The 17,682-nt window shown below is 30.7% G+C and overlaps 1 long non-coding RNA gene across 1 annotated transcript; it reads left to right on the top strand.

Moving 5' to 3' along the window:
• Window positions 1-1,538: 1,538 nt before the first annotated feature.
• LOC129924210 (uncharacterized) lies at window positions 1,539-3,478 on the top strand. Its single transcript, XR_008776196.1, has 2 exons — window positions 1,539-2,481; window positions 3,334-3,478. It is a non-coding gene; the product is annotated as an uncharacterized LOC129924210 (long non-coding RNA).
• Window positions 3,479-17,682: the final 14,204 nt, after the last annotated feature.

Here is a 17,682-nt window from a genome sequence, read left to right as displayed (position 1 = left end):
TTAAGAGACTTAATCACTTTTTTTATTTCCAGAAAATAATACCAGGGTTATGGTCCTTTCACTGTTGATTTCCAGGATGAAGAATGAAAAACAGAGAGCAATGTGAAGACATCAAAAAAATGTGCAGGTCTGCCAGGAAATGGTTTATCCAGGGCTAAGTACAGAGAGGAATATAGAAGGGCTGATGACAGATCTTGTGTGGTGCCCCTATGGTTCAACAAACTGATTGATAGGTAATGGTAAGAATTTAATGTATTTTGTAAAAAAATTATAAAAATTGGTTTTAATTATTTTAAGAGACTTAATCACTTTTTTTATTTCCAGAAAATAATACCAGGGTTATGGTCCTTTCACCGTTGAGTTCCAGGATGAAGAATGAAAGACAGAGAGCAATGTGAAGACATCAAAGAATGTGCAGGTCTGCCATGAAATGGTTTATCCAGGGCTAAGTACAGAGAGGAATATAGAAGGGCTGATGACAGATCTTGTGTGGTGTCCCCATGATTAAACAGACTGATTGATAGGTAATGGTAAGAATTTAATGTATTTTGTAAAAAAATTATAAAAATTGGTTTTAATTATATTAAGAGACTTAATCACTTTTTTTATTTCCAGAAAATAATACCAGGGTTATGGTCCTTTCACTGTTGAGTTCCAGGATGAAGAATGAAAGACTGAGAGCAATGTGAAGACATCAAAGAATGTGCAGGTCTGCCATGAAATGGTTTATCCAGGGCTAAGTACAGAGAGGAATATAAAAGGGCTGTTGACAGATCTTGTGTGGTGCCCCCATGGTTCAACAGACTGATTGATAGGTAATGCTAAGAATTTAATGTATTTTGATTCTTACTTGTCATTTTTGTGATTAATGCTCGGAATAGAATTTGTACATTTTAATTTTTTTTTTATGTGGTTATTTAGAATTGGCATTCAAGTTTTTCGTAGTGGCTATTTGAATCGACATATGCTTTTTGTGATTGCTGTTTGGAATCAAACTTGTGCATTCATTTTATAATTATTTAGAATGGACATTTTTTAATTTTTTTTTGTAACTGATGTTAAACATCGGACTTGTGGGTTTTTTTTTTTTTTTTTTTTTAGAATCAACGTGTTTTGTATAGTTGCTGTTTGAATAGAAATTCGATTTTTTTGTGATGGCTGTTTTGAATTGAAATTGTGCTTTTTTGTAATGACTGACTGGAATCGGACTTGTGTGATTATATTATCGATTTTCAGTATTGGACTTGTTCCTTTTTATGATCAGTAATAGAAATCCGACTTGCGCGTTTTTTTTTGGTGGTTATTAAAATTTTTGTGATGGTTGTTTTTAATCATACCTCTGCTTTTTTGTGTGGGCTGTTTGAAAAAGACTTGTGTTTTTCTGTGATGGATATTCACATTCCAAGTTGTGCATTTACTTTGTGTTTTTTTAGAATGGCATTTTTATTTGTTTATTTTATGTGACAGCTGTTAGAAGTCTGACTTTGCCTCCTTTTTATGATCGGTGTGGAGTTCGAAACTGGTGGGTTTTTTTTGTGATCATTGTTCGGCATAAGACTTGTTTTTTTTTTTTTTAATCAACTGCTTTTTTTAGTAGTGGCTGATTGAATTGACATTTGGGTCTTTATTGATGGCAGTTTGGACATGTGTTTTTTTAATTGATGTTCTTTATCAGATTTGTTTGTTTTTCTTTTATCAATGTTTTAAATTGGACTTGTGCGTTTTTGTGATCAATGTTCTGCATTAGACTTGTGTGCTTTTTTTTTGTGATGGCTTTTTATGAGCTCTGTTTGAAATTAGACTTGTGTGTTTTTTGTGATCATTGTTCAGTATTGGATTTTTTTTTTTTAAAGAATCATGTGCTTTTTTTTAGTAGCGAAAGAATTGACATTTTCTTCTTTGGAGATGGCTGTTTAGAATCAAACATGTGTATATTACTTAAGCTCTTCATTGGATTTGTGTGTTTTTATGATCAATGTCTGATATTGTGTTTTTCATAGTGGTTGTTTAAATTAGTTGCTTTTTTTTTGTGATGGCTGTTTGGAATCAGACTTTTGCATTTTTTTGTTTGTTTGTTTGTTGTTATTTAGAATTGACTTGATTATTTTTTGGCAGTTAATATTTGGAATCTACTTGATAACTTTTCTTTATGACTGCTTGGAATCGACTTTTGTGTTATTTGTAGTGGCTGTCTGGAATTATGTTGTATTATTTTGTTATGGCCTTTCAGAAACAAACTTATATTTTATTTTTTTTGGTTATATAGATTTGATTTTTTTTTTTTGCTTTAGCTATTATAATCCAAATTTGCTTTTTTTTGTGATGACTTTTCATATTGACACTGGTTGAATAAAAATTTAATTATTTTTTATTTCACATGATGCAAGTTTACCTTTTGTTTTGCAGTAATTAGATTCATTGTGAAGATGTGTGCACTGGGCTGGAACATTTCCAGAGAAAGCTGGACTAGCCATGCATCAGGTAATTATTTACTATTACTGAATGTTATTAAGGTATTGTCTTACACCTATCTTTTCCTCAACTGATCTTAGGTACCCATTAGAGTTGGGTTGACTTGGTATTATCATAAATATCCTGGAATTCAAAACCCCAGTTTTTATGTTGTAACCTTCAGCCACCAAATCATCTAGTTAGTAGGTGAAAGAAGTGTATACCAAAAAATGGATGCAAAAACTATTATCTAACATAGAGAACATAAATTTAGATCTCTACTCATCTATCATGATCTAGTCAATCTTGATTAGAGTTTATAATAATTTTAGATTCTAGATCTAAAGCTAAATAATATATTCTATTTCTATATTTTTCAATAGACTCTAGACTTGATTGTCACTAGATCTTGTTAGTCATCTAGACAATCTCATCTTATTTCTAAGTTTACTCAAGACTATGGTCTCTAGCAAAGATTAGAATTTTTTTGAAATTCAGGAATTAAAAGGGCGCCTCGGAGTAACCCACCCAACTTTAATGGGTACCTGACATTAGTTGGGGAAATGTATTTGCATATGGCCATTGTGCTGGCAGTGCTGGCCTTTGGTGATTGGATGCCATAGGCAAGGTGAATTTGGTGGCCCTTAATTAAAAAGAAATTGTGAAAAGTTAAAAATAAGGCTATTTCAATTGTTTGGTTGAAATAATCAATGCTGGCGAGTAACAAAATATTATAATGTCATTTAATTAAGCCCTTAGTTTTCAAATATTTTTTTTGTAGATCTTGATATATGTATTACATACATCTTAATTTATATATGTTATGGATTTAATTTATTTATAAAGCAGTTTAATAAATATTCTTTTCTATTTTTTTTTCAGCATACTAGCCAAGATTGATACCTCTCCACAAATCAACAAAGACATCAATGAAGCTTTGTTAAAGCTAGTGACAATTTACATGTTTTCTTATGTGGCTTAATTATAATAATGTCAAGAAAGCTAATTAAATAAGAACTATACATTTTATTGTCAGGCTTATGTTAGTCTTAACTATTTCTGTAATTTCTTATTCTTCATTATGGGGGGCATTATGAATCTTAGATAGTTTTCAATGGACCTCATTCACCAATTGTAAACAAACAACATTTAGCCACGTGGTGCTTTATCTCTTCTATATAATTTACGATCTCATGTTTAATTCATGATGGTTGTCACGAGACAATTTTTTTCATTGTTTTATCAATAAGATCACGTGACTAAATGTTGGTGAATGAGGTCCATTCTAAGATAAGTTAATTTTTATTGATCCAATCAAATGGATATTCAGTTTGACTACAATTTTGCTTATAAAAAGCTCAATCGTATAGTTTTGTATTAAATAATAGTTTAATTGCGTTTTAGGTACTAATAGTTAGTATGCTATGTAATATTTAAATGCAGTTTTTTATTATTAAAAATCATTGTTATGTAAATAATTAATTCTGTAATATTAGACATAATTGTAGGTCTTTCTGTGTAGCAACTATACTGCACACTTTTTTTTCATTCCTACGAGTAGATAATATAATTTATTCAATGATAATAAAGAGCTTTGAAATAAATCTCTTTATAATTCTGTACTTATTTCATAATAAAGTAATTTTTACTATCCAAAAAGAAATGCATTTAGAATTTCTATGTGAGAATGATATTTAAATATGTACAGTAGCATGACAAAAGAGCTTTTACATTATATTCTAAAAAGATGTATTACTCTTGCTTATAGCTATAACAATATTTGTCTTGATCTTTTGCAAAAATCAATTTTAAGATAAAACTTAAAATTCTGAAAATCACTATAACCCAAAATATTGTATTATTCTGTTCATGCATCATGGTCCCTCTCTCGACCTTGCTGATGAGATCCAAAAGAACGCTTCGAGTTACATTTGGCACCAACTCAGTTGCAGAAGCTGCTGGAGTAAATTTCACGGTTTATACTCCCAACGCCTAAGGGGATTATTCCTTGAGGTTGTTACCGCAATGCAGCGTGGGTTTGAAATCACAGTACCCCTAGATGAATTGCCTAACTAGGCTGACGAGCTCCATCTACCCGAAGCTCCCGGTTTTGTGGCGCCAAGTATCCGCCTTCACCTGTTAGTAAGAGCAGTTTTGCCGGGCTTAGTATTTAAGCCACACGAGAAGGCCAGGTGCTGGACTTGGTTGTCAGAGGCTATCTGAGACGCTTGCCTTTAGGAGTATTTTATATACAATGGAAGCTTATCCCCACTGACACCCCTGGCCATGACAACCACATTAAGGTGCACAATACTATGGTGTCTAGCTGTGCATTGTACCTGACTTAGCACACGCTGATTAAAATTTATAAGATTGAAAAAAGGTAACAAAAACTATTACCTTAAAATGCATCAATGCATTTCTATATGTTTTATTCTTATTCTCTTCCTATCAGTTATAATCTAGCGATATAAATCTATTATTTCTGTTTTTTTTTTTTTTTTGTTGTTTTTTTCCATATCAGTTTTCAGCTGGCGATATTAAAAATCAACTAGGTTATTCCCCCCTTGGAAAATACGTTTAGTCTTGATCCAGCGCCTAGACAACGCAAAAAATCTGGCCAGTGGTAGCAAGGTCTACTTAGAGACATAAATAGTTCTGTGAAGTTATAATTTGATTAAAATTTAAGGTGCTATTGACATGTATTATTATGAAGATAAAGTTGAAATAAATATTGAATTAAAATAGATCTAGGCTTATATCTAGTCGTATAGTAAAATTAGTTAATAGATCTGCGAAGTTATATTTTGATTTATGATGCTGTCAACATGTAATATTTTAAGATAAGGCGGAAATTGATATCGATCTTTTTTTTTTTAGCCTTTATATATATTATGGTCATATGGAGTTAATGCCTTTAATAGATAATATTTGGAATTATTTTTTTTTTCTGTCAATGATGAGTGGGTGCATTGGTGGATTTTTTTTTTGCACTACCACCCAATCTTCAATTAAAAAGTGATGCATCTTAGTAATCTTTCCTTTTTTTTCTCGCTTATTTATAATCCCTCACACACTGTCACACACATACACACACACACATTGGCAGACTGGCTGCATGGAGCAGCACATTATCCCCCAGCATCCTGCTGTCGTGTATGGGACGCCACTATTTGTAAGCATTCATGCATTAAAGCCCCGTGCTGCACGCATTTTACTTAATGATTACATTGAAAAATATTATTTTTTATGTAAAAAATGCATTTAATAATGGTCACCTTGTCATATAAGAGCTTAAAATGACCAAAAGATTCATTGTTTTTACTTGATATTCATACACAATGGTTAAAGGGAGCCCGCCATGTTTTGAAATTAATGATTTAAGTTTGAAGTTTCTTCCTTCCTATATAAATGCGTTTCTTGACTATAAAAAGAACTGCTAAGACATATATATATATCTTCTGTTTACATACAAGAATAATCCGATTGGTTCGCGTGATTTTTTTCTCTAATATGATTGATTGTCAATGGACGCTTTAACACAGGCTCACAGCAGAAGTGAACTTATTAGTCTTACGTAGATAAGAATCTAGAGATCTTTAACTTTGCTTAATTCTTTTTAAAGTTTAATTTTATCCAACAATTTCTTAAATCAAATAATTTTTTTAAAGATTCGTGTAAACTTCGTAGATCTAGAAATTAAAATTGGTTTAAACATGGAAATTACTCTGGCAACAGAAGCCGAAAGAGTCACAAGTCTAGATTCTAGATATTAAGATAGATATGTAAGAGTAAGAGTATGATCTACTTGATTTAGAAAATCACGATCTAACTTATCTAAGCATAGGTTGGTGAATGCTACAATCCCGAAGTAGACATATTATAGATCTAGATCTAGAATTTTACAATATAGATTTAGATCTATGTAAGAGATCTAGAAAAGTATATCTAGGTCTAGAATACTCTAGAGTCTACAGTAAAGTCAGTCCCGGGATAGTGAATTCTCGAAAAAAAAAAAAAAATTTATCTAAAAAAAAAAAAATATAAAAAAAATTAAAAAAAAAGAAAATAAAAACTAAAAATTTAAAAAAATTAAAAAAAAAATTGAAAATGAAAAAAAAATTTAAAAAAATTAAATGAAAAATAAAAATTTTTTTTTTTTAAATTAAAAAAAAAAAAATACAAATAATAATAAAAAAAAATCCAAAAAAAATAAAAAAAATAAAAAATAAATAATAAAAAAATTAAAAAAAAATTCAAAAAATTCAAAAAAATAAAAAATATATAAATAATTTAAAAAAATTATAAAAAAAAAAATTAAAAAAAAAAAAAAAAATTATAAAAAAAAAAAAATTAAAAATTAAAAAAAAAAGAAAAAAAAAAGAAAAAAATAAAAATTATAAAAAATTTTTAAAAAAATATAAGTTAAGCAGTGGGTCTACCGAAAAGCAGAAAACATGTCAAGGGGTCTATAAGACAAAAAAGTTTGGGAACCACTGGTCTACAGTGAAATCAGTCCCGGGATAGTGAATTCTCAAAAAAGAAATAAAAAAAAAATTTATCTAAAAAAAAAATTAAAAATGAAAAAAAAAAATTTAAAAAAAAATTAAAAAAAAAATAAAAAAAAAAAATTTAAAAATTAAAAAAAAAATATATAAAAAAATAAAAAAATAAAAAAAAATAATAATAAAAAAAATAATTTAAAAAAAATTTTAAAAAATTATAAAAAAAAAAATTTAAAAAATTAAAAAAAATATATATAAAAAAATAAAAAAATAAAAAAAAATAATATTAAAAAAATAATTTAAAAAAAATTTTAAAAAATTATAAAAAAAAAAATTTAAAAATTAAAAAAAAAAATAAAAAAAAAATAAAAAAAAAAAAATTAAAAATTATAAAAAAAATAATAAAAAAAAAGATAAAAAAATAATACGAGGGTTATGGTCCTTTCACCATTGAGTTCCAGGATGAAGAATGAAAGACAAAGCAATGTGAAGACATCAAAGTATGGGCAGGTCTGCCATGAAATGGTTTATCCAGGGCTCAGTACAGAGAGGAATAAGGAATATAGAAGGGCTTATGACAGATCTTGTGTGGTGCCCCCATGGTTCAACAGATTGATCATTAGGTAATGGTAAGAATTTAATGTATTTTTTAAAAAATTGGTGTTAATTACATTAAGGGACTTAATCAGTCTTTTTTTATTTCCAGAAAATAATACCAGGGTTATGGTCCTTTCATTATTGAGTTCCAGGATGAAGAATGAAAGATAGAGAGCAATGTGAAGACATCAAAGAATGGGCAGGTCTGCCATTAAAAATGGTTTATCCAGGGCTAAGTACAGAGAAGAATATAGAAAGGCTGTTGACAGATCTTGTGATGTGCCCCCATGGTTCAAGAGATTGATCATTAGGTAATGGTAAGAATTTAATGTATTTTGTAAAAAATTGGTGTTAATTACATTAAGGGACTTTATCAATCTTTTTTTATTTATAGTACACAAGTTTTTTTTACCGCCTAGCTGCTTACTAAGAACGGGTTTCGATAGAATCAATACGTTGGGACCACAATTTGCGAAAAACCATAGGCTTGCTATCAAAGCTTTGTATTTTATTTTTTGTATTTCCCAAATAACTTAATAAAGAAATTATAAGACTTGTCTACGAAAATCAAGATATCTCTTAAACTATTGCTTCTATTCAAGTGAAATTTAGTACACATGTTCCTTTTACCTCCTAGATGCTAAGAATGAATTTCGTCAGAATCAAAAGGTTAGGACCACAATTTGCGAAAAACCACAGGCTTGCTATCAAAGCTTTGTATTTTATTTTTGTTTTTTCCCAAATCAACTTAATAAGGAATATATAAAGCTTGTTTTTGAAAATCACGATATCTCTTAAACTGTCGCTTCTATTCAAGTAAAATTTAGTACAAAGGTTCCTTTTACCTCCTAGATGCTTACTAAAAACGGGTTTCGATAGAATAAAAACGTTGGGACCACAATTTGTGTAAAACCACAGGCTAGCTATCAAAGATTTGTTTTTTTTTTTTTTGGTGTTTCCCAAATCAACTTAATAATGAAATTATAAGGCTTCTTTTCGAAAATCAAGATATCTCTTAAACTGTCGTTTCTATTTAAGTGAAATTTAGTACACAAGTTCAGTTTTACCTCCTAAATGCTTACTAAGAACGGTTTTCGTCAGAATCAAAACGTTTGGACCACAATATGTGAAAAACCACAGGCTTGCTATCAGAGCTTTGTATTTTCTTATTGGTATTTCCCAAATTAACTAAATAAAAAAATTATAAGGCTTGTTTTTTAAAAAATCAAGATATCTATATATATAGAAGGGCTGTTGACAGATCTTATGTGGTGCCCCCATGGTTCAACAGACTGATTGATAGGTAATGGTAAGAATGTATGTATTTTGTAAAAAATTGGTGTTAATTACATTAAGGGACTTAATCAGTCTTTTTTTTATTTCCAGAAAATAATACCAGGGTTATGGTCCTTTCACCTTTGAGTTCCAGGATGAAGAATGAAAGACAGAGAGCAATGTGAAGACATCAAAGAATGGGCAGGTCTGCCATTAAAAATGGTTTATACAGTGCTAAGTACAGAGAGGAATATAGAAGGGCTGTTGACAGATCTTGTGATGTGCCCCCATGGTTCAACAGATTGATCATTAGGTAATGGTAAGAATTTAATGTATTTTTTAAAAAATTGGTGTTAATTACATTAAGGGACTTAATCAGTCTTTTTTATTTATAGTACACAGGTTTCTTTTACCTTCTAGATGCTTACTAAGAACGGGTTTCGATAGAATTAAAACGTTGGGACCACAATTTGCGAAAAACCATAGGCTTGCTATCAAAGCTTTGTATTTTATTTTTGGTATTTCCCAAATCAACTTAATAAGGAATATATAAAGCTTGTTTTCAAAAATCACGATATCTCTTAAACTGTCTCTTCTATTCAAGTGAAATTTAGTACGAAGGTTCCTTTTACATCCTAGATGCTTACTAAGAACGGGTTTCGATAGAATCAAAACGTTGGGACCACAATTTCTGTAAAACCACAGGCTTGCAATCAAAGCTTTGTATTTTATTTTTGGTATTTCCCAAATCAACTTAAGAAAGAAATTTTAAGGCTTGTCTTCGAAAATCAAGATATCTCTTAAACTGTCGATTCTATTCAAGCGAAATTTAGTACACAGGTTCCTTTTACCTCCTAGATGCTTACTAAGAACTGGTTTTGTCAGAATCAAAACGTTAGGACCACAATTTGCGAAAAACCACAGGCTTACTATCAAAGCTTTGTATTTTATTTTTGGTATTTCCCAAATCAACTTAGTAAGAAATTATAAGGCTTGTCTTTGAAAATCAGGATATCTCTTAAACTGTCGCTTTTATTCAAGTGAAATTTAGTTCAAAGGGTTCCTTTTACCTCCTACATGCTTACAAAAAATGGATTTCGTCAGAATCAAAACGATAGGACCACAATTTTCGAAAAACCACAGGCTTGCTATCAAAGCTTTGTATTTTATTTTTGGTATTTTCCAAATCAACTTAATAAGGAAATTATAAGGCTTGTTTTCGAAAATCAGGATATCTCTTAAACTGTCGCTTCTATTCAAGTGAAATTTAGTACACAGGTTCCTTTTACCTCCCACATGCTTACAAAGAATGGATTTCGTCAGAATCAAAACGTTAGGACCACAATTATCAAAAAACCACAGGCTTGCTATCAAAGCTTTGTATTTTATTTTTGGTATTTTCCAAATCAACTTAATAAGGAAATTATAAGGCTTGTTTTCGAAAATCAGGATATCTCTTAAACTGTCGCTTCTATTCAAGTGAAATTTAGAACACAGGTTCCTTTTACCTCCTACATGCTTACAAAGAATGGATTTCGTCAGAATCAAAACGTTAGGACCACAATTATCAAAAAACCACATGCTATCTATCAAAGCTTTGTTTTTTGTTTGTTTTTTTTTGGTGTTTCTCAAATCAACTTAATAAGGAAATTATAAGGCTTGTTTTCGAAAATCAAAATATCTCTTAAACTGTCAATTCTATTCAAATCAAATTTAGTACACAGGTTCCTTTTACCTCCTACATGCTTACAAAGAATGGATTTCGTCAGAATCAAAACATTAGGACCATAATTTGCGAAAAACCACAGGCTTGCTATCAAAGCTTTGTATTTTATTTTTGGTATTTCCCAAATCAACTTAATAAGGAATATATAAAGCTTGTTTTCGAAAATCACGATATCTCTTAAAGTGTCGCTTCTATTCAAATAAAATTTAGTACGAAGGTTCCTTTTACATCCAAGATGCTTACAAAGAATGGATTTCGTCAGAATCAAAACGTTAGGACCACAATTTGCGAAAAACCACAGGCTTGCAATCAAAGCTTTGTATTTTATTATTGGTAATTCCCAAATCGACTTAATAAGGAATATATAAAGCTTGTTTTCGAAAATCACGATATCTCTTAAACTGTCGCTTCTATTCAAGTGAAATTTAGTACACAAGTTAAGTTTTACCTCCTAGATGCTTACTAAGAACGGTTTTCGTCAGAATCAAAACGTTTGGACCACAGTATGTGAAAAACCACAGGCTTGCTATCAAAGCTTTGTATTTTCTTATTGGTATTTCCCAAATCAACTTAATAAAAAAATTATAAAGTTTGTCTTCGAAAATCAAGATATCTATATATATAGAAGGGCTGTTGACAGATCTTATGTGGTGCCCCCATGGTTCAACAGACTGATTGATAGGTAATGGTAAGAATGTATGTATTTTGTAAAAAATTGGTGTTAATTACATTAAGGGACTTAATCAGTCTTTTTTTTATTTCCAGAAAATAATACCAGGGTTATGGTCCTTTCACCTTTGAGTTCCAGGATGAAGAATGAAAGACAGAGAGCAATGTGAAGACATCAAAGAATGGGCAGGTCTGCCATTAAAAATGGTTTATACAGTGCTAAGTACAGAGAGGAATATAGAAGGGCTGTTGACAGATCTTGTGATGTGCCCCCATGGTTCAACAGATTGATCATTAGGTAATGGTAAGAATTTAATGTATTTTTTAAAAAATTGGTGTTAATTACATTAAGGGACTTAATCAGTCTTTTTTATTTATAGTACACAGGTTTCTTTTACCTTCTAGATGCTTACTAAGAACGGGTTTCGATAGAATTAAAACGTTGGGACCACAATTTGCGAAAAACCATAGGCTTGCTATCAAAGCTTTGTATTTTATTTTTGGTATTTCCCAAATCAACTTAATAAGGAATATATAAAGCTTGTTTTCAAAAATCACGATATCTCTTAAACTGTCTCTTCTATTCAAGTGAAATTTAGTACGAAGGTTCCTTTTACATCCTAGATGCTTACTAAGAACGGGTTTCGATAGAATCAAAACGTTGGGACCACAATTTCTGTAAAACCACAGGCTTGCAATCAAAGCTTTGTATTTTATTTTTGGTATTTCCCAAATCAACTTAAGAAAGAAATTTTAAGGCTTGTCTTCGAAAATCAAGATATCTCTTAAACTGTCGATTCTATTCAAGCGAAATTTAGTACACAGGTTCCTTTTACCTCCTAGATGCTTACTAAGAACTGGTTTTGTCAGAATCAAAACGTTAGGACCACAATTTGCGAAAAACCACAGGCTTACTATCAAAGCTTTGTATTTTATTTTTGGTATTTCCCAAATCAACTTAGTAAGAAATTATAAGGCTTGTCTTTGAAAATCAGGATATCTCTTAAACTGTCGCTTTTATTCAAGTGAAATTTAGTTCAAAGGGTTCCTTTTACCTCCTACATGCTTACAAAAAATGGATTTCGTCAGAATCAAAACGATAGGACCACAATTTTCGAAAAACCACAGGCTTGCTATCAAAGCTTTGTATTTTATTTTTGGTATTTTTCAAATCAACTTAATAAGGAAATTATAAGGCTTGTTTTCGAAAATCAGGATATCTCTTAAACTGTCGCTTCTATTCAAGTGAAATTTAGTACACAGGTTCCTTTTACCTCCCACATGCTTACAAAGAATGGATTTCGTCAGAATCAAAACGTTAGGACCACAATTATCAAAAAACCACAGGCTTGCTATCAAAGCTTTGTATTTTATTTTTGGTATTTTCCAAATCAACTTAATAAGGAAATTATAAAGCTTGTTTTCGAAAATCAGGATATCTCTTAAACTGTCGCTTCTATTCAAGTGAAATTTAGTACACAGGTTCCTTTTACCTCCTACATGCTTACAAAGACTGGATTTCGTCAGAATCAAAACGTTAGGACCACAATTATCAAAAAACCACATGCTATCTATCAAAGCTTTGTTTTTTGTTTTTTTTTTTTGGTGTTTCTCAAATCAACTTAATAAGCAATATATAAAGCTTGTTTTCGAAAATCACGATATCTCTTAAACTGTCGCTTCTATTCAAGTGAAATTTAGTACACAGGTTCCTTTTACCTCCTACATGCTTACAAAGAATGGATTTCGTCAGAATCAAAACGTTAGGACCACAATTATCAAAAAACCACATGCTATTTATCAAAGCTTTGTTTTTTGTTTGTTTTTTTTTGGTGTTTCTCAAATCAACTTAATAAGGAAATTATAAGGCTTGTTTTCGAAAATCAAGATATCTCTTAAACTGTCGCTTCTATTCAAGTGAAATTTAGTACGAAGGTTCCTTTTACATCCTAGATGCTTACTAAGAACGGGTTTTGAAAGATTCAAAACGTTGGGACCAAAATTTGTGTAAAACCTCAGGGTTGCTATCAAAGCTTTGTATTTTATTTTTTAAAATTTCCCAAATCAACATAAGAAGGAAAATTTAAGGCTTGTCTTCGAAAATAAAAATATCTCTTAAACTGTCGATTCTATTCAAATCAAATTTAGTACACAGGTTCCTTTTATCTCCTACATGCTTTTAAAGAATGGATTTCGTCAGAATCAAAACGTTAGGACCATAATTTGCGAAAAACCACAGGCTTGCTATCAAAGCTTTGTATTTTATTTTTGGTATTTCCCAAATCAACTTAATAAGGAATATATAAAGCTTGTTTTCGAAAATCACGATATCTCTTAAACTGTCGCTTCTATTCAAATAAAATTTAGTACGAAGGTTCCTTTTACATCCAAGATGCTTACAAAGAATGGATTTCGTCAGAATCAAAACGTTAGGACCACAATTTGCGAAAAAACACAGGCTTGCTATCAAAGCTTTGTATTTTATTATTGGTATTTCCCAAATCGACTTAATAAGGAATATATAAAGCTTGTTTTCGAAAATCACGATATCTCTTAAACTGTCGCTTCTATTCAAGTGAAATTTAGTACACAAGTTAAGTTTTACCTCCTAGATGCTTACTAAGAACGGGTTTCGATAGAATCAAAACGTTAGGACCACAATTATCAAAAAACCACAGTCTTGCTATCAAAGCTTTGTATTTTATTTTTGGTATTTCCCAAATCAACTTAAGAAGGAAATTTTAAGGCTTCTCTTCGAAAATCAAGATATCTCTTAAACTGTCGCTTCTATTCAAGTGAAATTTAGTACACAGGTTCCTTTTACCTCCTACATGCTTACAAAAAATGGATTTCGTCAGAATCAAAACGTTAGGACCATAATTTGCGAAAAACCACAGGCTTGCTATCAAAGCTTTGTATTTTATTTTTGGTATTTCCCAAATCAACTTAAGAAGGAAATTTTAAGGCTTCTCTTCGAAAATCAAGATATCTCTTAAACTGTCGCTTCTATTCAAGTGAAATTTAGTACACAGGTTCCTTTTACCTCCTACATGCTTACAAAAAATGGATTTCGTCAGAATCAAAACGTTAGGACCATAATTTGCGAAAAACCACAGGCTTGCTATCAAAGCTTTGTATTTTATTTTTGGTATTTCCCAAATCAACTTAATAAGCAATATATAAAGCTTGTTTTCGAAAATCACGATATCTCTTAAACTGTCGCTTCTATTCAAGTGAAATTTAGTACACAAGTTAAGTTTTACCTCCTAGATGCTTACTAAGAACGGTTTTCGTCAGAATCAAAACGTTTGGACCACAGTATGTGAAAAACCACAGGCTTGCTATCAAAGCTTTGTATTTTCTTATTGGTATTTCCCAAATCAACTTAATAAAAAAATTATAAAGCTTGTCTTCGAAAATCAAGATATCTATATATATAGAAGGGCTATTGACAGATCTTATGTGGAGCCCTCATGGTTCAACAGACTGATTGATAGGTAATGGTAAGAATTTAATGTATTTTGTAAAAAATTGGTGTTAATTACATTAAGGGACTTAATCATTCTTTTTTTATTTCCAGAAAATAATACCAGGGTTATGGTCCTTTCACCATTGAGTTCCAGGATTAAGAATGAAAGATAGAGAGCAATGTGAAGACATCAAAGAATGGGCAGGTCTGCCATTAAAAATGGTTTATCCAGGACTAAGTACAGAAAGGAATATAGAAGGGCTGTTGACAGATCTTGTGATGTTCCCCCATGGTTCAAAAGATTGATTATTAGGTAATGGTAAGAATTTAATGTATTTTTTAAAAAATTGGTGTTAATTACATTAAGGGACTTAATCAGTCTTTTTTATTTATAGTACACAGGTTTTATTTATCTCCTAGATGCTTACTAAGAACGGGTTTCGATAGAAACAAAACGTTGGGTCCACATTTTGCGAAAAACCATAGGCTTGCTATCAAAGCTTTGTATTTTATTTTTGGTATTTCCCAAATCAACTTAATAAAGAAATTATAAGACTTGTCTACGAAAATCAAGATATCTCTTAAACTATCACTTCTATTCAAATGAAATTTAGTACACATGTTCCTTTTACCTCCTAGATGCTAACTAAGAATGAATTTCGTCAGAATCAAAACGTTAGGACCACAATTTGCGAAAAACCACAGGCTTGCTATCAAAGCTTTGTATTTTATTATTGGTATTTCCCAAATCAACTTAATAAGGAATATATAAAGCTTGTTTTTGAAAATCACGATATCTCTTAAACTGTCGCTTCTATTCAAGTGAAATTTAGTACGAAAGTTCCTTTTACATCCTAGATGCTTACTAAGAACGGGTTTCGATAGAATCAAAACGTTGGGACCATAATTTGTGTAAAACCACAGGCTTGCTATCTAAGCTTTGTATTTTATTTTTGGTATTTCCCAAACCAACTTAAGAAGGAAATTTTAATGCTTGTCTTCGAAAATCAAGATATCTCTTAAACTGTCGATTCTATTCAAGCGAAATTTAGTACACAGGTTCCTTTTACCTCCTAGATGCTTACTAAGAACGGGTTTTGTCAGAATCAAAACGTTAGGACCACAATTTGGGAAAAACCACAGGCTTACTATCAAAGCTTTGTATTTTCTTATTGGTATTTCCCAAATCAACTTAATAAAAAAATTATAAGGCTTTTCTTCGAAAATCAAGATATCTCTTAAACTGTCGCTTCTATTCAAGTGAAATTTAGAACAAAAGTTCCTTTTACCTCCTAGATGCTTACTAAGAACGGGTTTTGATAGCATCAAAGAGTTGGAACCACAATATGTGAAAAACCACAGGCTTGCTATCAAAGCTTTGTATTTTATTTTTGGTATTTCCTAAATCAATTTAAGAAAGAAATTATAAGGCTTGTCTTCAAAAATTAAGATATCGCTTAAACTGTCGATTTTATTCAAGTGAAATTAAGTACACATGTTCCTTTTACCTCATAGATGCTTAGTTAGAACGGGTTTTGTTAGAATCAAAACGTTAGGACCACAATTTGCGAAAAACCACAGGCTTACTATCAAAGCTTTGTATTTTATTTTTGGTATTTCCCAAATCAACTTAATAAGGAAATTATAAGGCTTGTCTACTAAAATCAAAATATCTATATATATTGGAGGGCTGTTGACAGATCTTGTGTGGTGCCCCCATGGTTCAACAGACTGATTGCTAGGTAATGGTAAGAATTTAATGTATTTTGTAAAAAAAAAATATTAAAAATTGGTGTTAATTACATTAAGGGACTTAATCACTCTCTTTTTATTTCCAGAACATAATACCAGGGTTATGCTCCTTTCACTGTTGAGTTCCAGGATGAAGAATGAAAGACAGAGAGCAATTTGAAGACATCAAAGAATGTGCAGGTCTGCCATGAAATGGTTTATCCAGGGCTAACTACAGAGAGGAATATAGAAGGGCTGATGACAGATCTTGTGTGGTGTACCAGTGGTTCAACAGACTGATTGATAGGTAATGGTAAGAATTTAATGTATTTTGTAAAAAAATTATAAAAATTGGTTTTAATTATATTAAGAGACTTAATCACTTTTTTTTATTTCCAGAAAATAATACCAGAGTTATGGTCCTTTCACTTTTGAGTTCCAGGATGAAGAATGAAAGACAGAGAGCAATGTGAAGACATCAAAGAATGTGCAGGTCTGCCATGAAATGGTTTATCCAGGACTAAGTACAGAGAGGAATATAGAAGGGCTGTTGACAGATCTTGTGTGGTGCCCCCATTGTTCAACAGACTGATTGATAGGTAATGGTAAGATTTTAATGTATTTTGATTCTTACTTGTCATTTTTGTGATTAATGCTAGGAATAGAATTTGTACATTTTAATTTTTTTTTATGTGGTTATTTAGACTTTGCATTCAAGTTTTTCGTTGGGCTGTTTGAATCGACATATGCTTTTTGTGATTGCTGTTTGGAATCAAACTTGTGCATTCATTTTATAATTATTTAGAATGGACATTTTTTAATTATTTTTTTTTTGTAACTGATGTTCGACATCGGACTTTTGTTGTTTTTTGTTTTTTTTTTAGAATCAACGTGTTTTGTATAGTGGCTGTTTGAATAGAAATTTGCTTTTTTCGTGATGGCTGTTTGGAATGAAATTGTGCTTTTTTGTTATGGCTGACTGGAATCGGACTTGTGTGATTATGTTTTCGATTTTCAGAATTGGACTTGTGCCTTTTTATGATCAGTAATAGAAATCCGACTTGCGCATTTTTTTTTTGGTGGTTATTAAAATTTTTGTGATGGGTGTTTTTAATCATACTTCTGCTTTTTTGTGTGGGCTGTTTAAAAAAGACTTGTGTTTTTCTGTGATGGATATTCACATTCCGAGTTGTGCATTTACTTTGTGTTTTTTTAGAATGGCATTTTTATTTGTTTATTTTATGTGATGGCTGTTAGAA

The sequence above is a fragment of the Biomphalaria glabrata genome, unplaced genomic scaffold (genome assembly GCF_947242115.1).
Source record: "Biomphalaria glabrata unplaced genomic scaffold, xgBioGlab47.1 scaffold_30, whole genome shotgun sequence".
In the NCBI taxonomy this organism is placed as follows: domain Eukaryota; kingdom Metazoa; phylum Mollusca; class Gastropoda; family Planorbidae; genus Biomphalaria; species Biomphalaria glabrata.
Note: the sequence above shows the minus strand (reverse complement) of the source record. Positions and strands in the feature narration are given on the sequence as shown.